Genomic DNA, 23,328 nt, shown 5'->3' with positions numbered 1-23,328 from the left:
TTCGTAGATAGATGGGGTGCTTCAGTCTGCTCCGTAACGAGTGTGTGTGTGTGTGTGTGTGTCTCTCTGTGTGTTTGTGTGTCTGCTTTTGTGTGCAGGTAGGGGTCTTGCAGGCAGCTGGTAGCGTAATGGTTAGAGCTGCTACCTTTGGTTCTAAAGGTTGAAGGCTTGATCCCTGCCTCCAGCTATAGTACCCTTGAGCAAGGTCCCTACCCTGAATTTAAACTTCCAGTAAAATTACCCACTTGTATAAATGGGTAAATAATTTTAACATTGTAAGTCGCTTTGGAGAAAAGCATCAGCTAAATTAGTAAATGTAATGTACATTGTGTGTTCCTACATATAGTGTGAGTCTGCATGAGTGGACTATTGCTCAGAGGAGGATAGTAAAATAAAATTGCTTCTTTGTGCCAGTCTGCTGTGATGCTCATACCCAGTGCCATTCACACACGCTTAGCGGACACCAACCTACAGGCTGTTCATCAGGAGTATTTCTCCCTTACTCCCCTATCTTGTGCTCTCCTCTTTGGTCAAGAGTGGTCACAGTGAAAACACACTTTATCTGGCTGCCAGTGCCAGGTTTCGGGAGGCATTGAGAATGACCTGGGCAGCGATTTGGTCAGCCGCTATCCACATTTGCTGTCCCTTTCACAGCTAAAAACATTTTTCTTTTTTCTGTTCATCCCAAACGCAAACCTTTAGCTGTATTTTGTCCTTTGATCTGATTTAATAAAGAATGGTGAATTTTCCACTCTCTGGCCTGTTAATACAAGGAGGGGGGCGGTGGTTGGTGGAGAGATCTTTGATAACAGTCATTAGGCAGAACTAAAGCAAACAATGGAGAATACACACAGTCCCGAGAGATGGAGCTTGTGAGCTCATTCCCCATTCACGTCAATTTCCCAGAAACTGCAAATGTCAGTCAAGCTCAAATGAACTGTTCTGAAGCCCTTGCAAATGGCAGTTCTGCACGCAATAACAAGCTTTCTCAACACAGCTGGGGCACTAGACTACTATGGCGAGATCTGTTCTTCAGATAGGTGCAGCTGCCATATAATAAAAATAGAAAAAAAATTTTAAGTACGATAAAAGAATATCTAGCATTCATTTTTCCATGTTTCCATCAGTGCTGAAGGAAGGACTGCAGTGTGATTGTCACAAATGTGTTAAAAATACCTCCCGTTTACATGTGGTGTGATTCCCCACTACTACATTTTGGAGTTAGAACTCATTAAAAGTCCTAGCACTTTGGCATAACTTTAGTTTTATTTGACAGTCGTCGCACTCTGAGTGATTCAATTCACCGCAGTTACTTTCATCGATGTGATGTGACCGCTGGCCAGCCCTGGTCAATTAGTTTGAAATTTATAGTTTTAATTTGTTACGAGACAACAAATTATATTTCCAGTGGTTAAGATTCGGCAAAGAAACGCTCAGTGGCATTTCTTGTGTTGACTCCGAGCTGAGAAGTCGCTCGAAAGTTCTGGTTCGAGCCATGAGAAAAGAATGCGAATCAGTGTTTGGCTGATACGGTTTCCAGAATGCATTGCAACTGTTCTCTAATTACTTTTTGGTTTTGTTTGGAGCAAAGAACAGCATGTAACTTTGGAATTTCAAACAAACAACGAATTATAAAAGGAAATCAAATTAAAAAACTTATATAAGGCTGTACTTTTTGCAAGTAATTGTTTAAAGAAGCGAGTAAATTTGGTTGTGATACTGTATCCAGATCCTTTTGCTGTGTTTTGACCGGTTCGGAGCCGAAGCCCTGCAGTATATTTATCTGAGTAGTTTTTGCACAGTGTTACTTTAGATATATAGGCCTCGGTTTCAGTGGAGCGGAGGTGAAACGGAAAGAGTCCAATCTAATTACCGAGCAACATGTGCAAAAACATTTTTCCCCGATTTGTTAGTCTGCGCAGGCGCTCAGCGCATAATCTTGTTTTACCATGCTGAAAAACCCTGCAATGTGCTCCACACATTTCTCTGCGTATGATGCCAGAATTCTAAATACTACCATGTTTCAGCACAGAAATGCACGATGAAGTGTGTTCGTAGCGTGTGTGCGTGTGTGTGCGTGTGTGCGTGTCTGCCTCAGTGCTGTGCTCCGCTGAATACACAGCACTTGCAGAAACAACACTTACTGTATGTATAGTTTACACAAGACAGGCTGGGGCCTCGCTGTTACGGCATGAGGAGGGACAGTCTGATCCTCAGCTAAACCCCCCTTTAGTCCCCTTGACAGTGACGGATGAGTGAGCGGCCAGGGAGGGGGCGGACAAGGGGGCGCTGTGGTGTCAGGCCATCAGCTGATCTTGCTGCTCTGCGAGATGAGGGCCAGAACACAGACAGGCTTGTTTTAACAGGAGGCTTTGCTCTGGGATTAAGCTGCATTGCTAACACGGCCCAGCTGCTTCTCTGCCTTCCAGCCCGCTGGCTTCCTCCTCATAACAGTCGGTATCTGCGTCAACGTCCCCCATTTCCCCCTTGGCCTGCTTGACCTCTGACCCCGCTCCGTCTCCCCCCCGCTGTTTCAAAGCCTTTTACACCACTCTTTGTGTTTTCTGCTTAAGTCTAACTCAAATCCAAACGTGAGCCCTTTGTGCAGTCAGCGTGTGGGACGTCGGCACAGTCACCCAGAAGAACAAAGCACCCTGGGAAATCTACTGACTGGTTTCTACAAATATCTGACTTTAAAAAGACGGTGAGGACGGAACTTGTGTTCAGGGTTTGCTTCATTCATTTTTCAATGATTTCATGAATTGTGTAACTTTATTTTGCTCAAATTATACAGGAAAAATGTAAATGATGTATTTTGTACCGCCGTCATTTTCATTAGAATTCTGTCATCACCTTTAATGTTGGGTAAAAGTTATGTTACAAAAGAAAAACAGTAACTGGAAGACAATGGAATTATGAAAGATAAACAATTTTTTAAAAATTGTTTCTTAATCCCGAGGCCCTCTTTGAGATCCATTGTCTTGAAAGTATTTAGTGAGAGTAATTAAAGTCGTGAAATGAACATCATTCATCTATCTGTACACCAGAGTACTGTAGGTATAAATTACATATTGAAGTGCAATTTCAAGTCATCAAGTCATCTTAAACACATCTTTGTATAGAAACCTATGCAAACGGAGAGAACATGTGAACTCCACACACCTTAGCAGGGATCAAGCCCATGTCAAGTCATACCATCAAGGTGCATCCATTTCGCCTTAGGCTATATGGAGGGTGTAAATAAGCTGTGAGAGAAACAAGTTAATATAAGCATGGTATTGGTCCTTAGGAAACTTGACACCTCAAAACATAGTTATGCTTCATTAACTGAAGATGTGTGTTTGTGTTTTTCAAGTGGAAAGGCAAAATATTTTCTTTAGGCAGAATGAAGATTTGCCTAATTCATAAAATATGAATTTGACATGCTGTGCAGGTTTACATACTGAACACATGCATACACGGACGTTTAGATATGTATTTAGACACTGAGCCAAGAATAACCTGTGTGAAATGTGCTCTTTGGCTAGATGTACTTTATTGACAAATGTACCCTCTGGCATAGACACCAGTTCTTGGTAGCTCCAGAAATGTAAATGTGAAGTCAGAAAGAACCTGTGATTTATGAGGCCTGTTACTGGGATAAGTATGAAGCCTGCAGATGAAGGGGGTGATGGCATTTGTGCACTGTACGAAACCTCCAGAGGAAGGGGATGACAGTTTACACCATGCATGACATAAACTATGTCTGTATAGACATACACGTCTCTATATATTTGTCCGTCTTTCACGTGTTTGTTTTTTCTCCTTAAGAGCTGTTGTTTCCACCGATGAAGCGAACTCCTAGAATTAGGAAATGGCTTGTAATGCATTTAAAGCTCTCTGGTTATAAATGTTGAAATGCACTGTAGTATCCGAAAATGTGTTATGAGAATACAAAAGCTGCTGCCATTATAAATGGAGTTCCATTATTATTACCAGTGTTATATTTTTTACCTGACACTTTTCTCCAAAGTCACCTACAGTGCTAAGCTTACAATTATTTACCCATTTATACAGCTGGATAATTTTACTGGTGCAATTTAGAGTACGTACCTTGCTCAAGAGTCCTAGAGGGAGAGGTGGGAATAAAACCTGCAACCTTTGGATCCAAAGGCAGTAGCTCTAACTGGCTGTCCTTGTCACTACTTTTTTTACCTTTCATTGTGTTTTGGAAATGACTGCGTCCACAGAGGGAATGTCTGAATGCTGTGTAACATGCTTTGGGGAAGAAACACTATTGAAAGCTAACAAATGAATGAACTGACGCGCACTGAATGCTTTCCAGGTTAAACGTCCATGACACAGCAACATCGCACACTTTGGCCTGTTGGTACAAGTGCATGTGAATGCATGGCATGTTGTGAGGAGAGTTGGAGGGGTTGCAGGAAAATGTTTCGGAGAATTATATTAAAGGTCTGTGATCACTGAGGAAGCCTTGGCTCTTCAGCTTGGCGATGGCTGAGAGGCGAGGGGCCTCTGAATATCTGAACTGTTCTGCAGACGGTGCCCCAATTTTTCTTCGGCCAGGCATATTTACTGCTTACCTGCATGCTTACCTAATATCCCTGGGAAAACAGTTACTGAGTACTTTTCCTCTTCTGAATTAAGTAGGGCAGTGGCAGGACCAAGAGAGAGGCGGGCGGGATGATTGGAGATGGGTTTACTAGCTGCTTTGCTCTTCCCCATGGATACACCCTGCACCATTAATGGGACACTGAGCAGCGTATTGGGTACAAACACACGCGCCCACACACATGTACGTACACTGTCAAAAAAGTATGCACACACGCATGCATAGTGGCGCACACACAGATGCAAAAATGTACATGTTCCCACATGTGCGGGCTTGTGATTTATGCAACTACCTGTGGAGTCCCGCGCTAACACACTTCAGAACAGGTTTGACACAGGAAACGCACAAAACCACGGCACACCAGTGTTCTCTTCCTGTACAGCGAGCCCTGGGGCGCAGCACACTGGTTCACATGGACTGCCGCGGAAGGCTGTTCGGGGAGCAGGGGAGTTTCATATTAACGTGTCACACTGGACCGTATCGGCACACTCCCCTCCCAAACCTCTTTCCTGTAATTTAGGGTCCAGGTCCAGGTACAGTTTCAGGTTACTCATATTTTAGGGCTAAAAGAATTAGAAACAGCTGTTGGGCCCAAAGACTTTGAGGGACTGGTGTGTTTATTTCATATCCTTTGCAGTATTATTCATCTGTGGGTTACTTGCAGCGTTACGGATCTGCCACATGCTGTCTGAAAAGACAGTTCCTTGAGGATCCACCTATATCTCAGGCAGGGTTGACACAGGGGGGGCACCCCTTGCCATAGGGGTCATACCCTTGAAGAATTGCCACCTCCCCCTCAAACCTAAAAAGTATAAAGAAACTTTTGGCCAGGTTTTCCCAGTTCTCGAAGATGGCTCCTCTGGGATCCCACCTCCTTTTTGTGAAAGTAGGTCCAGAAGCAGGATGTCGAAGAGAAGCCCGAAGCTTCGACGGGAGAGGAGGGAGGAGATTAACAACTGCGCAAACCTCACAAATCAAGCAGAATTTCAAAACACGCGAGACACAAGGCCAGGGCAGCCCCAGAGGAGACATGGTCACGCAGAGTCCAGCCCCCTGTTGGTCTTCTCTTCTGATGTTTTAACATGCACCTCTATTTTTAGGGGCCCTTTTCCCACAAGTCTACGGTTCCCGTAATTACAGCATTAAAAAAAAAAATCAGAACTCATTATTTTTATTGAATTCACAATAATGCACGGCGATTACTGAAAAGTAGTGGGTTTGGACATTTACTGAGGTATTCTGGCCATTAGCTGGGAAGCCTCATGCCAGAGAGGCAGGCCAGGCCTCTGTGAGAGCAGCAGGAAAAAGCAGGCAACAATCACCAAATTTATATGCGAACTCATGCTTAAAGCATCCTTTGCAGCCCGCAGTAAACCTCAGTACCAGTTAAGTGTTCTGACTTGTAGTGAAAGGATTTATTCTTTAGGTAATTGCTAATAAAGAAACTTTACTCTGAGCTTGCAGAGTGGGCCTTGCCAGGAGCCAAGCCTTTCGTTGACCCTGGATCTGTCCAAGGGTGTGGTTCTTAAGTAGGTATGGCGGGGGGTTGAAAATAGTTCCAGCAATTCCACAGTCCCTGTGAGTTCATTTGTGGTGTGTGGCCTGTGCAAGAGACAGTTTCTCGATGACTGGCTGTATGCGTGGGTTGTTTGTGCTCATGTCCATGTGCTTCAGACATCCTCTGTAGCCTATGTTTGGAACACCTGATCAACTGAGCCCTGTATTTGTAGCACAAATAAAACACAGTCGACGGACTGTCAGCTAAACACTAAATAATTGGGTATTCATGTACTTCCTTGTAATTGCATTCATTTACATTCATTGTTTGTTCCACAAAACTGGTATTTAGCTGCTGTAGCTTAGTAACCTCACTCTTCGTAATGCCCAGCATGAAACTGATGGGAAAGATGCATCTTTTCCCTTTCTTTATGGAAAAGAATATATGATGAACTTCTGGAGGAGGTGAGACAACACATGTTTGGATAGAAATTGGTGGAATGTGTTTCTCCTGAATTGCTGGACGGCTTTGTAGTCACAGTATCTTTCTACTGCCGTAGTAGCCTTGAGCTGTATATTTCCCCAAACCTGCTCCCATAAAATATTGAGATGTATCAAAGGATCGTATAAGTATGTAAGTCACTTAGCACTTCTAAAGCACAAGTTAAGCAACATTAGTAGCTGAAGTATTCAAGTTTGCAATTTGAATGTGTTTCTTACTCAAGTGTCTATTGCACAGGACTCAAACTCAAAAGCTAATAGCTTGAATCTGAATTTGGAGTTAAAAGTGGCTTTCACAAAAGTATTAAGTAACAGACAACTATTTAGCTGAACTCCGTTTAGGACTTCTGTTTGATGAGGTTTTTTTTTTTACAATGTTGTGTTACAGTTTTTCTTTTATTTTTTTTTAAACCTTCTTAAATCTACTGACTCTAACTAGGATTTCCACTTAAATGACTGGGTCTTGGGTAATGATCCAGCCAGTGACTCAGGACTCAGACTTGAACTTGGTGGCATTGACTTGGGTTCATACACAAGTAACATGGGTTTAGCCCAAACTTAGATGTTAAAGACTTAGTGACAATATTGGTTTGAATGCCAGATTGATGCCTTGTCTGAAACATTCATATTTGCGTACAAAATTAGCAAGTCTTCACCCCAAATTTCACTTGTTCATAAATACAAACTCCTTTCAGATGGAGTAAGAGTACATTTATTATGAAAGACATTAATATTTGTTTCTAAAAGCAGATATTAGAAGACAAGGAAGTTGAAGGCAAAAATTAATATTTGTCTTTAAAATAGAATGAAGAGTTGGCCACAGTTTCAGGCTATGATTTAATGTGGACATTGTGATTGGAAGTGAGTGGACCTTTCTGCCCATGCCACCTGCTTCCGCACCCACAACCACTCCCACGCCATAGCCAAGCTATCCTGCACAGCTGGCTACCGTTAAATCCCATGGCTAAAGGTCCGGACCTCTCTCAGATCCCCCTTGTTAATCCCTGAGTAACGATTTCATTGCCGAGCAATACATTTTTGGAGGGGTTCTCAGTTTCAAGCAGAGAAGGGAGCAGGAGCCAGGAATGAGACTGCAGAACATCACCTTGACATGGCCAGGTTTACATGATTTCATCTGGCAGACACTTTTCTCCAAAGCGACTTCCAAGGAACACTATGTGGTGTTATCAGCCCACATTTTATTCACCCAATGTAGTTTACGCTGCTATATGTACTACTTACAATGGGTCACTCATCTATACATCATTGAAACTCTCTCTCTCACTATGGGTGACTTAGAGTCACCAATCCAGAAAACAGCATGTCTTTGGACCATGGGAAGAAGCCAGAGTACCTGGAGGAAACCCATGGAGATATGAGGAAAACATTCAAATGTCACACAGACTGAACAGGGATCAAACCCACATCCTCTCTTTCCACCCAGGCACTGTGAGATAGCAGCACTGCTTGCTGTGCCACCATGCCATCCTATGTAACCATCTGCAAGTTCTCTTGACAGATATCATGGCTCCTTTATGCAATATATTTCTGTGTTGGTGGAACTGCTGTTTCAGCTAAAGAGGCCCAAATGACACATCAGATAGTGTGGCTCTTAAAAACTTGAACCTAACAACATTTTCTTGTTTCTAGTCTCTAGAAAGGTCTCCTGTTATACCACTGAAAATGCAGCTTTACACACTGATCAGGTTTCAAACTTGGAAACTATGAATGCTGCTTCAAACCATTTAACAAGGAAACTAAAACATGTTTACATGACACACCCATTTCAACACTTCAATGATGGGCAGGAAAGTAATCATTATCTCAAACATATATAATTGGATGATAGGAAAGTCACATTTGTCATCTGACATTTCTACAAACCCGGAGTGATCAGTGAGTATGCCTACATTTTACCCCAGTCATTTTGGGTTCGTTTTAATTTATTACCAATACCAGCTATTGCTGTCATTTATTGAAGGAAATGTGTTTAATGAATGACATGTGTTTCATTTCAAATGTCATCTCAGAAGCGTTTCTCCCTCGTACACCATTATTGCTTGGTGTGGGCATTGTGAGGCCTGCGTTCATAAGGTAGTGAACTGAAGAAAAACGTGAAAACATGTTGCTGGAGGCCAGAGGCCGCTCTGCACTTTGACTGAAGCGCTGAGGTCACTTGACGCTAGACAACAAAGGGTGAACTGCAAGAGGTTAGACAACCCTGGCACAACTGAGTACACCACTTCCCTGCCCCCATTCCCTGCAGTTGATTCACTGTCTGATTGTGCCCAACATGTGTTGCGGCTTATCAACACCTCCAGCTCAGACGAGGAAAGTCTGACGGGCTGCAGATGTCGATGTTGGTTTCGATGGACTGCGTTCACAGGCATTTGCAAGACCCAGGGGCATGGGGTGGGGGAAAGCCCTTATCTTGACATTACTCTTATCCCAATGAGGCAAACTTAAGAGGGACTTAATATACACATTCTTCTCACTTCCCATCTCTGACTGTTGATCCGTGAGATTAGCAGAATTATTCTCCCCGGCCCCGTTCCCAACTGTGTGGCGTAGGGGGTGGTGACTACCTTACTTCTAACAGTGAACTGAAATTCTGGAGAACCCATCAGATGGAAAAATCCATCAATATTACAATTATCTTTTCCAGACTTCGTTAGGCCTTCATCCATTCTGACTTAATACTATGATATAATTATGTCCACAAAAGAGCCTTGTGGAAATACATGAGATACCCCAAAGTAATCTCCTCTGTCTCTCTAAATAATGGGACATTTCAGCAGATGTTTGGAAGCCCACTGGGCTCAGTCTGGTGAGGTTGTGGGAAGGACATTCCAGTTTATGGATTACACGAGCAGAGGCCCAGAGAGGATGTTATGGCTGCTATTGGAGTCAAAGGTCAGTCACTGCACACACACACACACACACACACACACACACACACACACACACACACACACACACAGAAGGTTAAATTTCTAACATTACCAAATTCTGCCTACTCATCACAATGCCCAAGTCCTCGAAAGAAAACAAGTAAACAGTTTTTGTCATTACTATAAGATATTTTTTTAAAATTTTATATTGATTTTATAGGGGTGCGGTGGCGCAGTGGGTTGGACCACATTCCTGCTCTCCTGTGGGTCTGGGTTCAAGTCCCGCTTGGGATGCCTTGCGACGGACTGGCGTCCCGTCCTGGGTGTCTCCCCTCCCTCGCCGGCCTTACGCCCTGTGTTACCGGGTTGGCTCCGGTTCCCCGCGACCCTGTATGGGACAAGCGGTTCTGAAAATGAAATATTGATTTTGGAGGGGGGCATGGTGGTGCAATGGGTTCAGCTGCTACCTTCTGTGTGGCAGGTCTGGGGTTTGAGCCCCCCCTGGAGTGCCCTATGATGGACTGGTGCCCCACCCTGGGTGTGTCCTTATGCCCTATGTTGCTGGGCAAGATCCTGGCATGGAACAAGCGGTTGTTGATGATGGATTGATTTTGATCGAGTCAAAAAGGTATAACGTGCCCAGCTCTTGTTAATTAAAAATATATACACTGTATCTGTGCAAGGAGTGCAAGTGGTGCAGCAGGTTTGGCCAGGGCCTGCTCTCTGGTAGGTCTAGGGTTCAAGCCCTTCTTGGGGTGCCTTGCAACAGACTAGTGTCCCATCTTGGGTGTATCCCCTAACCCTCCAGCCTTGTGCCCTCTGTTCTCAGATTAGGCTCTGGGTTGCTGTGGACCCCCCCCCCCAAACCACTTGGAACAGGTGGTTTCAGACTCTGTGGTGGTGTATATCTGTACATTATTGGTAAAATGTCTTATTGCGTTGCTGCTTTATCACACCTGCAGAAGAGACTTGTACAACATTGGCAAAGTACAGTCCCTGGCAACAAATGATTAAGAACCAGTCAGAAACTAATTACGTACTAGTCTAGACTCATTGGAGTTGAACCAGTGACTCTCAAGCAGCTGAAGTGAGTCACTTAAACAGTTTCAACCTGCCATACATATAGGCAGGTGATACAGTCAGACAGTATTGCTAATCTGTGCCCAAGTGTCAGCAATAGTGTTTTTTGACTGAGACATGTGGATTCACCCCATGTGGTGTCGTATCGGTCATTTCTACGGCTGAACACTCGTTCCTTATATAGGTGCCAGATATGAGAGATGAGCTCCACAAGGTCTCAGGCTTCCAGGCTGTTTACTGCAAGCTGCAATTAGAGGTTATTTTAGACATACACAAGAACATGCTGCAAGGTTGCATATTTTTGGTTTTGATTTGATGTGTTTCACAACACCCATCACGGAAACAACATTTCAAACACTGCCTTTTCCTCTTAGGCTCTTATTACTGCTATGTACCCTGGTTGTTTCCACAAGCTTGTGGTTGGATTTTGTATAATTCTGTTGTAAATAAAGGCTTCTCAAAAAAGAGTGTTACAAAATTGTTTGTTGCAGTTGTTGGAATAGAAACCAGCTTTGGCAGTTGAAAGCCAGTCCTTACTTATATGTGACCTCTTCATTCTTGTGTCCTGGTCATCTGACCTCGGGAAGTGGAATGCTGGGTAACTGAGTTGGCTGTTCTTCATGTTCACCCCTTCCACCTCCTGCTCAAGCCCTGCAGCCCACCCAGAATAAAGAAAATTGTGCAACTAAATCAGATTTTTTCATAAAGTGAAATAACTGATGTAAACTCCAGACTGCTTATATAACAGTAGAGTTACTTCACAGCTGTACTGCCTTAGGATGTACAAAGATTACTCAGAACTCTGTTTATTTTTACTGTTGCTTTTGGAATAGATTTAGGTCACAAAAAATGAGAAGAAGAGGGAAAGGGAGTTAGGGAAAGAGGGCTGAGGAGGAGGTGATGGTGGGGGAGCTGCGTAACTGAGGGGTAGGCCTGTGGAGTGTGGGTAGACTGGAGAGAAAAAGTAGGAATGGCAGACATCCAGGTGCTTGGTCAGCTCCCCAACCTGGCCTTCCCTCCACCCCTCTCACCCCTCTTTCCTACCATCTCCTCTTCTCTGCTTTCATCGGTTCCTGTTTTCCCATGAAGCACACTTAGAGACAACAGCCATGGCAGCCCTTTTCATTGCCTTTCTTTGATTGCTGTTGTGTGATGACGGCGTTGTGCTTTCAGACCATTTCTGTTCGTTTAAAGTTCATTGTCCTCGTGCTGTTGTTTTGTGGAAAGAAAGAAGACGCTTTATGTTGCGGTCATGAACGTTCAATAAGACGGAGGTGAAGAGCCAGAAAAATGCTCCAGTGATGTGGATTTACTTCAAGTGGTTTTAGAGGTGCTTTTGTCTGACAAAACACACACAGCCCATGCCAGACCTTAGCACTGAGGAACCCCTAAATAAAAACGTTGGGGGACATTTAAGCATTTACTACATTTCTTGATGGGCAAAGAATGTGCACTGTGATGTACAGATAAGAGTGGCACCCAACCTCACGGACACTGCGACCGGTGGATCTCGTGTTGATTTTATCCAAGATGTACCACCCATGTGCTGTGAGGAAAACCTTTTCGTTGGCACAGAGCTGAACAGGGCTGAGGAAAAAACCTGGCTTTCTGCATTCACACACCTACCTGGCAGCTCGGTATCTTGCATCGCACCTCCGGGGAATAACACACTGTGGTTCCGCTTGAGCTGTTGTTTTGATTCGTGATGATTGCTCACATGTTCTGACAGGACTGAAGTAACCTCTCAGTGTAAAGTTTGTGTGCATGGACTGGTGTGTATTCGTGAGTGCGCACACACATGTGAGACTCTTTGGGATATCAGTTCAAGCATCGTGGTTTTGAGACAATCCAGAAGCTCCTCATGAACCGTTGTACTCTGGGAGTCACAGTCAAAGCAAGGATTTGTCTTAATAAGAAATGATGCGTGAGAAGAAGTGGACCTGGTAAAAACTGTGGGCTTTACTGGAACACATCTCATTGATAAAAGCACAGCTCTGAAGAGCCACTGATCTGTGTTGTCATGACAATAACTTGGGTGGGATGGGAGAGGCTGCTGCTTTCCTGCCCATCATGTTCTTTGCTCTGTTTTTTAAAAGGGGTCAACTGACTCAAAGGCTTCCTCCCCAACCCTGTGTATGTCTCAACCATGGTACTCTGCAAACATTGACATTGACAGGGCTGGGGTCCAGCTTTGAATCTAGAACTCAGGAGATAAGGTGAGCTTCCCCGCAGTCCAAGTTATCAGCACTGATTTGGGAGAGATATGGATTAGAGGAAATGTGTTACCAAAATGTGACTAACCTGATGTGTGCATCAAGTTTAGTTTTATTTCCCATGTAATACTTGCTTTATTGTAGTGCCTGAGCATGCCTTGAACCTGCAAACTCAATGTTCTTTGGTGATGCGTTGAAGAGAGGAAATTTTTCAGATATACACCTGTTCCTCTGTCCGTGACACCTAAAAGTGAAATTATAATGCAATATTCCTTGACAGAGCGAGTGGAGAAGCAAGTACGTTCACATTTACATTAACACACACACACACACATTTTCAGAACCGCTTGTCCCATGTTTATATTTATATTTATTCATTTAGCAGATGCTTTTCTCCAAAGAGACGTACATCTCAGCGAAAATACAATTTGTACATTACACTAGGAGAACTAGACATAGTTGCAGACATGTGATTCTTGAGTAAACATAGTTAGTTACTTTCCACTTGATGCACCGATGTTCATCACTCGAGTAGGTGCATAAAACGCAGGATAGATGAATCCTGATCACCTTCCTACAATTTTTTTTAAGGTACACAAAGAAACATTCACATACAATACAGGAGTAGCGGCTGTGTAAATGGTTATCTGGGATGATCATGAAATTAGAGTGCATGAACATTTACACCAAACATGAGCTGGAGAGATCGTGGGCCAAGTGGGCCCGGAAAAGATGAGTTTTCAGACCCTTCTTGAATGTAGACAGAGTTTCTGCAGTTCTGAGCGAGAAAGGGAGGTCATTCCACCACAACAGAACCAGAACCGAGAACCTCCGTGCTTTACTTTTCGTGCGAGGGACCACCAAGCGAGCAGAAGTAGACGAGCGAAGCGGTCTGGTTGGGGTGTAGCGGTTGATAAACTCTTGTAAATAGTTGGAAGCAGTTCTATTGATACATTTGTAGGCAATAACCAGAGCCTTGAATTTGATCCAGGCAGCTATAGGAGGCCAGTGCAGAGAAATGAGTAGGGGATAAGTAAGGCTGTTCTTCACTGAGGTCAGGCCAGGGGAGACCTGTGTCTGTCCTCGGGGGTATGTTCATGAGGAAAATACGGCACACATGGGAGTGCAGGGTTGATAGAGATGTTTATCCTCTGTGCAGCCGTGTGATTCTCATTAATGCCATCGACAGGATGACAACCTGCTGTTCTTCCCTGTTAAAAGGCTAAAAATAGCCCTCCCCCTCAGGCTTCCCGGAGTAGGTCTGGGAAGCGGGGCGTTTTTGTCTCTTATCGGGACCAACCCTGGGTGTCCCCACTCCCTCCAGGATGAGGAAGTATCCCTGGGCTGGCAGTTAGCCTTTTAGGCCAGTATGGCCATGGCCTGCGAGGGCCCAGGCTCCATCTATCTGCCTTCCCACACGTGCTTCCTGTTGTTCCACAGCATGCAGAAGCCGGCACTTTAGGGGGTGAGTACTGGGGGGGAGGGTCAGGGCCTGCTTTCCTGGCGGACGCAGGCGCTTTTGTTCAAGGTCGCCCTGGGAACAGTTTAAATATAGGTGCACTGAACATGGGGCCGCCAGGTCGTGTGCAACAGAGTTGATAACATCAGAGCTCGTAAAAGTCCCCCATCACACGCCACCAGTCTGCTGTGGTATCGTTTCCACAGTGTTGCTGCATCGAGAATTCACAGCCTGCGATTTGACAAAGATAGAGGTAACACCACCCATTGCTCACCCAATTCTCTAAAGAGAGCGAACCCTGTGCATTCAAGGCGTACCACTGCTGGGGTTCAAATGGGTTACGTGGACAGCGGTTTACTGAGCACAACCTTAAGTGATGCTCACAGGGAGGCTGTACTGTAGGCAGGATATTAGAATTTCATTATTAAGGTTTCAAGTGATTTCCCTCAAGGGATTTAGTTTTCCTCCTCCTTTTCCGGTGTTTTTAGTTTAGTAGTTAGTTACTGTGAACTGTACCGTAGTAGTAAAACTATATGTTGTATATGATGTCCTCTATGTCACACTGTGCTCCAGGAGAAATGCTATTTCACTCCAGTGCATTTTCTAAACATATTGTGGAAGTGATAATTAAGTTTACTTTGACTTTTCCCCACTTTCAGATCAATCAGAGAGAAAGCACTGTATTTTATGAAAAACCAGGAACAATGAACACATTATTCATGTAGGTATAAGCTGCGTATCTGGCATTAAACATCATTATCTGTCTGGGAGAACTTCAATGAAAACATGACACCGGGAGCGTAAAACTGAAACGATATTTAGGCGCATGGCACTGAGTTTTTTACTCTTCACATTTTGTGCAGCTTGAGTTGGGTTTGTGTGACTTTTTTCCTTCGGGAATGTGCTAATTTACAGTGCGGTGGGGAAACTGGGGGGCTGATGGGTTGGGGGGGGGGGTCCTAGAGGGCCTGACACAGCACTTCTCCCCCTCTGTTCTCCAGCCCACAGCTTGTGACATCACGGCCAGTGTCTTGATGAGTGCTAAATGGGCCCAGCTGCAAGGGCTGATATTAATGGCTTCCATAAGGTAAGTGCATCCCAAAATCCCGGGGGGGTTGGTGCTTCGACAGAAACAAGATGGGAAGAAGACAGTTCGTCTCTTTTATTAAAATGTTTTTATCTTCAGTGCTGGGTTCATGGTTGAAGAACGTATCTTCTACTGAGGGACAGTGCTTCTACAGTGCCTGTGTACGGTGTTTTTTGCCAGCCTGTCTCAACGCTCCACTCTGCTCCAGCTCTTCCCGCTCACTGTGCTCCTTCTCAGCTTGCCCACCCCTCCCATTGCTGGTATGGCACTGGGCTCAGGAAACAGAAATGCGATCCACACTTCCACCGCTGTTCTGCGGCAGGCTTGGCTTGGCGCTCCTCCAGCCAGCTGCCTGTTTTCCCGCTGCATGGGAACATCCTGCCTGGCTGCGACGGGGGACCTCCCTGCCCACCCCAGGCAAGCAGTCTCACTCTCTCTCTCTTTTTCACACACACGCAAACACAGGAAAGTTGGACATCTCTGACCGTACACATTCAAATAAGGCTTCACACTTCAAATAAGACTGTGTCACCTTTGTGCCTTAGAGAAGGAACACAAAGCAGAGTAGACACAAAACCTCTCCAAATGAGGCTGATTCTATTTTGACATTTGGTTGCAGAAGCCAGAGGGACTATGGGAGCTCAGTCTTAGTTTTTCGGAGCAAAAAAAATCCAACCAGGATGTCCTCCATGTTGCTACAGCCACTAATCTATGTGCATACATGTAAAGTGTGCTGTCGTATCATGAGAGTACTAGTCTGTACTTTGTTTTTCATATGTGAACATGTACATGTAACATAGTCTGAGCTTAGTGTTAGTAAAGATGCAGGGAAAGACCAAAAACACAAACACCTTTATGAATGGTGGATCTCGCATTTCATTTGAAAGGGCCTCCCTGACTATGCATCCTCCGCAGTGCCCAAAAAACACTGTATGAGCCAGAAACGGCTGCACTTACACAGTTTTAAAGCCTCTCGGTTAAGCACTAGAATCCAGGACCCAGCTGGTGGACTTCCAGTAACTTATCGTCTGTGACTGGACCTGGGTCGACCTGTGAGCTCTGGCAGCAGGTTGGTGAGCTGTTCCCACGTGTGGAGGGTCCATGGATTGTGCTCGCTCCCTGACCAGAGTCAAACCGGCCCAAACCATTTTCTATCATCCAGGTGCCACTCTTGGCAGCCATAACTGACCCATACACCACAGTTTGAAAGGGGAGAGCGCTGTGCCCAATGTGCTTCTCTACCGCAAGGGTAACAATGGCCCAGTGAGAGAATTAATCCCTGTAGTTGCCTCCACTGGAGATCTTTACCATGTTGTGCTTCTTGCAGTGTGCCTGAAATTCCTCGTTGGCAATTTCACACTGCAGATCTCCCAGAGCCCTGCCACCCAGCAGCGGAGTAATGATGCTGGGGGGTCACCAGCTGCTAGAGCCTGTCACCTGGCTGAACTTGCTGCTCTCACACCCTCCTTACCTTACAACTCAGGTAGTTGATTGTGTATATCTATTTGTTATTTTACTTAAACTGTTAAGCAAACATGTTAATATAGACCCTTCTGCCTGTTTACACAGCTGGACCGTTTCCTCTTAAGCACTTTGCATTGTTCATATGTATAAGAGCTTGGCCCTGTTTGGGATAATGATTTAGAATAAATGATTTAGAATGATTTAGACCAACCTTTGGTCAGGTCTGGTACCTTATCAACTTTGCTACCTTGCCTTACACACACTCATTTTGTGCCTCTGGTCTTATCTTTAAAGGTGTGGATTGACAGACTATAAGATCAGTAGAGCAAAGCAAGGTAAGAAAAAGAACAATGGCAAACAACTGGTCTTCTGACGGACTGGCGTGACAAAATCTTTGTTTATCTCACCTCATTTCTTCATTAATCACTGCTAATGTGCATTTAATCTGCTCCTTTTCTGTGATGGCTGGCAGGGTCCTAATGAGACCGTGTTTTGTGCACAAGCAGAGATTAATGTGTGGCACTTTCACCTTTGACCCCCACACATTGTTCTGCTAATTGATTACTGTTGATTGGTTTAAATTTTCAAACGAGGATACTGTGCATGATCAAAGCGTTCCTCAAATTAATCTGTTGGGAGTGGATGTCAGATTAATAAATTCTTATGTCTTATTACCAAACAATGTAAAGAAAGGGATTTTGGGGGAGGTTGACCCCAGCATGACCTAAGGGTTGCAGGAAAAGGCTGCTCGGTAATCAAGCAAGTTTAGTCGTAGTCTGTCCTCAGCTGAAACGGCTCCTTGACTAACAGACTGGAAAAAATATTAACATAAATATTACTCCATCAGATATAGGTGGAAAACCATAAGACACACGTGTCTTGATTTCCTTAGTGCTGTGTAAAGAATTTAAGAATTAAAACACACACAAGCTGCTCTTTCTGAGGGAGAACTCTCTCCCAGGTAAAGTTCCCGGTCAACTGTAATGTGTGAGTGCTAACGAAATGTTTAATTAAGGGAAATTAATAAGCAGGCTGTGCACTGGTCAGTTTAGACCAAAGAGATGTTGCTGCAGGGTTGTTGCCACATAATGTGTCTCATCGCACATCTCGTGACAACATCACTGACCAACTTGGGGGAGAACAGGGGTGTATAGCGCTGAGTGCAAGGAAGAGGTTGGCACTGCGGTGGCTCTGTGTGGGGGTAAAGTTAACGGGGGGACTGTGTGCCTTTTCAGTGTGGTGCCACCGCAGCCCAGTATGCCAGAGTTACAGCATTGGAGGAGGGCCTCTGCCTATATTGACTATCTGCCAGTCGCAGTGGTAATGACTTACATAGCTAATGTTTCCATTACAATTACAAATTTATACTGAGAGCGTCATTTAGTAATGGTTGCTTCCTGTGACTGTGTGGCAGAATTTGCATTGACACTCAACAGAATGACTCCAATGTATTTGCCACACAAGAAAACTCCATCTGGTGACTTCAATCTTTCCAGTTCTACTGCCCACCCAGCCGCTCATCCTTTGTGGTGACCTGAAACTGCTGAATTCTCCCTTGCTTCCAGGATTTGACCAAGCTAGCTCTGGTTTACATCCGTTCTGGTCTTAATGCTTTCACTTTGAAACCACTGCTGAATTACTAGGCCATGATATGAACATTCAGTCATGTAGAGTGGAGCGTTGCGCACATGAGGATGCCTGTTAGTCATTGTTTTGAGTTTGCACTATGGCACTGTTACTGGGCCTCTGCTGCTGGTAGGCAGAAATGGTGGGAACTGTATGAAGAACCATTTATATAGTGCAAACATCCACATGAAAGCTTTCCCTGCAGATCTCTGGTCTTTCGCATAGTTTTTATAAGAAGCATGAGGACCACTCACAACAAGCATTCGCCAAGGAACATGATAATGACGCAAGGGTTTGTGTTTGGAAGTATGCAGATTCTGCAAGATAATCTCATTTTTGCATTGTTTATCTGTGCCAATCCACCAGCAGACAATTGATGAAGGCACCGTGGTACAAACTTTGAGGGGGTTTGGAATGAGATCTCCATACCCTGACAAGAACATGCTTATTTCTCAACATTCCATCATGATTTAAATCTAACAAAAGAATCTCATCTTGCACATAGAGTACTAATCAGCCTACATTGACAATGCAGATTACGTTCAGGCATCCAAAAAAAAGGAGATTTTTCCAGAGCAGGATTCTTCCAAATGCTAGTCCTGTCGATTTTTCCTAAGGGAAGGTGGTGATGATTCATCCAGTAACCACAGGGGCACAAACTGCCAAGCACTAGACAAATTGTAGGAAGGTAAATTGTGAGACATTAAAAACTACATAAAATGTTGATGAAATAATAACAGAGGACTGTTTTTTCCAGCGTCCTGTCCTCGCTTCCTGTGGTAAAAGGAAGCGCCCTTGTAGTGTCAGCAAAAGGATGTTTTGAACTTGTCCCTTACTTCTTCATTAGGGCAATGTCAGGCCAGCTCTTCTCACACGTATGAGATACCAGTTGCCTTTTCTTTCAGCAGGACAGTGGATTGATGAGGAGGTAAAAGGGGGCACATTCCAAGACAGAAAGGGGGGCGGGGGGGGGGGGGGGGGGGGGGGGCTTCAGCAAGCCGTGCTCAGAAGGTAAAATTTAAACATATCCCACAGATCCAGATAAATGTGTGGGGTAGATGAAAACAAAACTACAATTGAGGAACCCCTGAAAGGAAGGAGACCACTGGGTGGGCAGCATCCAAAAGTCCCAGAAGTAAGTGGAATGAATGAATCATGAAGGAAAAACTGCACATGTAGAGCATATTGTTATGTGCGTCAAAATATTAGTAAGAAAAACATTTTTCTCATATTCACAAATTCAGCAGCGCTGTGCCTGCTGAAAGATTTAACTTTGACTCATGATCTTGTTAGAAATACGTTGCTTAGTTCAAAATGTCATGTGAATAGTTTTTTTTTTTAACTAAGCACCAGCACTTACATTTTACACTGCCATCAAAATGCCTCCCTTCTTATGACAGCACAAACATGCCATGGTTTACCACTTTTCCTTACTGTGTAACTTTACTACGTTACTCTGTGAGAAGTAAAAAAATAGTTTCTTAAGGAGATTCATTTAAAAGCACCACTAAAAACACAATGCTAATGCTTGCATTAACAATAGGGGCTACACCTATATTGTATTTCTGATTAATCACCCATTTAAAGTAAAATTTTGATTTTCCCCTCTGGAACATTCTTTTTGAAATGAAAATGAGCTTCCTGTATTGTCAGCTTAACTTGATATAAACATGGACACTCGGCAGCCAGCTGCTACAATTGTGGTCCTTCCAGAGGCCGTCACGCTGCTGGGCCTGTAGGGCCATTATCGGACCTTTAGCTCTACCCCCTACCCGCCCCTCTCAGGAAGCCAAAGCTCTGGCACGAGAGGCATCCGTGAGAAAGCTGGATGGCAAAGGAGTAGAACAGAGCCTAGATTGTGCCTTGTGGACTCATGTTTAATGCTATGGGACTGTGCTCTACCTCTCGGGGGGATGGGGGTGAGCATCATGGTGGGGAAATAGGGATGGGCAATGGCGAGGGCTTGGGAGTGGTAAGGAAGGGGGGCTGATAAGCCAGCTCTGGACTTGCTCCATTTACTGTTCAAATCCTAGCCGAAATGAGGACCACATGGCTTCTGTTTTTCTCTCGTGCTGTGGGGTTAATAGAAATTTCCCTTATGCTTTTTTCCCCATCGTCCTACTTTTGATTCAAACTGTTTGAGCAGAACGGGCAGCCCAATGGACCTCAAAATTTCCATTCGGAAAGACAAATAAATAAATAAATACTTCGACCAGGAACAACAGCATTCTGGGTTCAGTGTCAGACTGCGTGGTAATCATGTTTTGCTTGGCAAAATTTAAAGTATCTAATCTAAATGGGGGAGAAGAAAAAGTACACCAGCACCGAACCAGGTTAGCCAGCGGTGTGCGTCTGAAGCCGTGAAGATATTTCAGATGGCTGTAATTTTCGTATTTTCAGTAATGAGTTCGACCAGCATTTGAGCAACCAGCTGCAGGCAGGTGGAGGGGGGCAATGTGATTTCCCTTCAAGGAGTGCTGGGTCTGCAGCATGCACAACACGGTGTGGAAAGATCTCCAGCCAGTACAGATCCAGGCCCCAGCAGATCCACATCTGGGTTGGGTTACAGTGCAGCAAGCTGGGATAGAGTGGTGGAAAGGGCTCAGTGGAAAGGATTTTGTTTGCCTCCTTCACTAGCACAGCTCTCATCCCCACTCTAGCACCATCTCTTAGTTAGGTTCACACTTGGCACTCTGAGACAGCTCTCACTAGACCCTTACAAATCCTAAAACTAGTTACATTCTTTGGGTCAAGGGCTCCTGGGGTAGAAGACATCCAGCTTGACTTTTTTGCATCTTGGTGAGATGCTGAACTGTATGTTCCTAGAACGTCTCCCAGCTGTCTGACGTTCCAGAATTTGAGCTTTTATTGAAAGGAACTGACAGATAATGTAGGTTTTAACATCACAAAGTGAATCCATTGCAGTATAGCTCATAATACCTTAACAGGAGTACACATAGCATACAGTGATTAACCACGTTTGAACACTTGCCAGTGATTGCTTTGGGCTCCAGAATGCTCTGGTCTGCCAGGCTCCCATGGCTGCTTGTTTTCTGTTTGTTGCGGTACACCGCCCCCCCCCCCAACAGCTCACTGGAGCTGTTGATACGTTCAGTTTTGCAGTTAGCATTACCTATTTATCCTTGCAAAAATGAGCTTGTAATTTAGGCCTCATTTTGGTTTCCCTTTCATAGGTGGTCTGTCATGGGGCTGAGCCATGTGAGGGAGCAACTGATTCTGACCCATCCAAGTCCAAACCACCATTGTTCTAACCTGAAAAGACAGCGCCAACACATTTATCTGCGTTTAGCTGAAAGATTTACGGCAAGTGTGGAGTGAAGAAAACACCTTTCTACATAAATTTCATCTGTTTGAGTACTTCTTATCTACATCAAACAAAAGCAGTTGATTCATTTGTTGGAATGCTGAAAGGTTGAATGAGTCACCACAGGCAAAATATATGTAAATGATGCTTTTTTTGTATAAACAGTTTATCTACTTAAGATACCGGCACATTTTCCTCTGGGTGTTCCCATAATGAGCAATGCCTTATGGCTTTCATTATGTGCTCAGAAAGTCATTTTTGTCTTTACCTGTAGCAGGAGGACAATTGAGGGAAGAGGAGTGCTCTTCCAGAAGTGAGGATTACTGAGGATTATTATGCAAGTCTGAGCATCTGACAGTTGTATCTGTGGACAGAGGCTTTCCACCTCATCCTGGAGGCAGAGTATGGTGTTCTTCTGGCTGAGTGTGGTGGATGGAGCCCAGATTGTCCACAAATAGCCCACTCTCTGTGAGAGGAGCATGGGTGTTTCTGATTTGTGCAGGTGGATGACTTCAGATAGACTGAGGTTGAGGTTCAGTTCAACTTTAGCACTGGTAAGACTGGCAGGATGATTGGATTCAAGCAAAATCGACCAGCCATTTCTGCCTTTGGATTATTAGAACACGGAAAACACAAGATTTTGGAGGGCTATGCTTTCTCCACCCTCTCCAGCACATGTCTTTGTGATTCCCTCTTGCATAACTTGACCCTTGATTGACTTAATGTGCTTATCTGTCAACGCTGTGGTTTTTCCAGTCCAACCTATGGAAGGTGGCTCTGATGGGTGTCATATCACGCTTCAGTGGAAGAGTAACAAGGGCTGATTGACAGGAGTGGTGTTGGGTAACTGCTTATTAGGTGGGTGGAATGCAGATGGCACTTACAGAGGAGGGCCTGCTTGTCTGTGCACAGCGCACACATGTACACATGCACGCACAGAGGCAGCCACACATGGAACCATTCTTCTCCTATCAGCCAACAATGACAACTAGTAAGGAAAGACATAAAAATAAATGCTAAGATGACATTTTTAAAATGCTTTTCAAATTAAATTTAGAAATACCTGAAGCAGTTGAAATGTTAGGAGTGTACTAGGCTGTGAAGAATTGTGGCAGTAATTAATTCCTTAGGTGTCAAAGGCAAAGTTTCATTATATTTCTGACACAATAACTCAAACTCTGATAAAATATTCACATTATTTATTTAGGTCTTATGTGTGCACTTCTGTTGCTGGTTTTTCTGACTGATTTATTTCCTGGTGATTCAGTCCATGGGAACTGCAAACAAATCTAACACAAACTGATGCACATCTGGGTAACAATTTAGTCCAGGTTGGGTTTCTTTACTTTAGGTAGCAACTTGTTTTTATTCAATATCCTACACATACATCACTTTCATGATTAAGGTGATGTTTGAGTGTGCTCTTCAAACCTACACCCGAGAAAGACGAAACTGTGAGGGAACTGAGGATGAGAGAAAGGGAGGTAGAAAAGGAATATCTACTTATTCTCAATGGGAAATCCACAGCTCTGATAGATATGCTTGCTCTTCCTTTAATTCTCCTTTTCTTTTC

General features: G+C 44.2%; 2 long non-coding RNA genes across 3 annotated transcripts in view; both read left to right on the top strand.

Moving 5' to 3' along the window:
* LOC108942635 (uncharacterized) overlaps window positions 1–15,789 on the top strand; it is a 34,686-nt gene extending 18,897 nt beyond the window's left edge. Inside the window, exons 1-3 of one of the 2 annotated variants that reach the window (XR_003797855.1) lie at window positions 14,759–14,974; window positions 15,255–15,340; window positions 15,578–15,789. This is a non-coding gene — a long non-coding RNA (uncharacterized LOC108942635). Of the gene's footprint in view, window positions 1–14,758; window positions 14,975–15,254; window positions 15,341–15,577 lie in introns of those variants that run through there. The other variant, XR_001966720.1, reaches the window with a different exon arrangement.
* Window positions 15,790–16,638: 849 nt separating this feature from the next.
* LOC108942733 (uncharacterized) lies at window positions 16,639–21,937 on the top strand. Its single transcript, XR_001966730.1, has 4 exons — window positions 16,639–16,823; window positions 17,099–17,139; window positions 19,466–19,565; window positions 21,625–21,937. It is a non-coding gene; the product is annotated as an uncharacterized LOC108942733 (long non-coding RNA).
* The last annotated feature ends 1,391 nt before the right edge of the window (window positions 21,938–23,328 follow it).

This window comes from Scleropages formosus, chromosome 8 (genome assembly GCF_900964775.1).
Source record: "Scleropages formosus chromosome 8, fSclFor1.1, whole genome shotgun sequence".
NCBI classification, from domain to species: domain Eukaryota; kingdom Metazoa; phylum Chordata; class Actinopteri; order Osteoglossiformes; family Osteoglossidae; genus Scleropages; species Scleropages formosus.
Note: the sequence above shows the minus strand (reverse complement) of the source record. Positions and strands in the feature narration are given on the sequence as shown.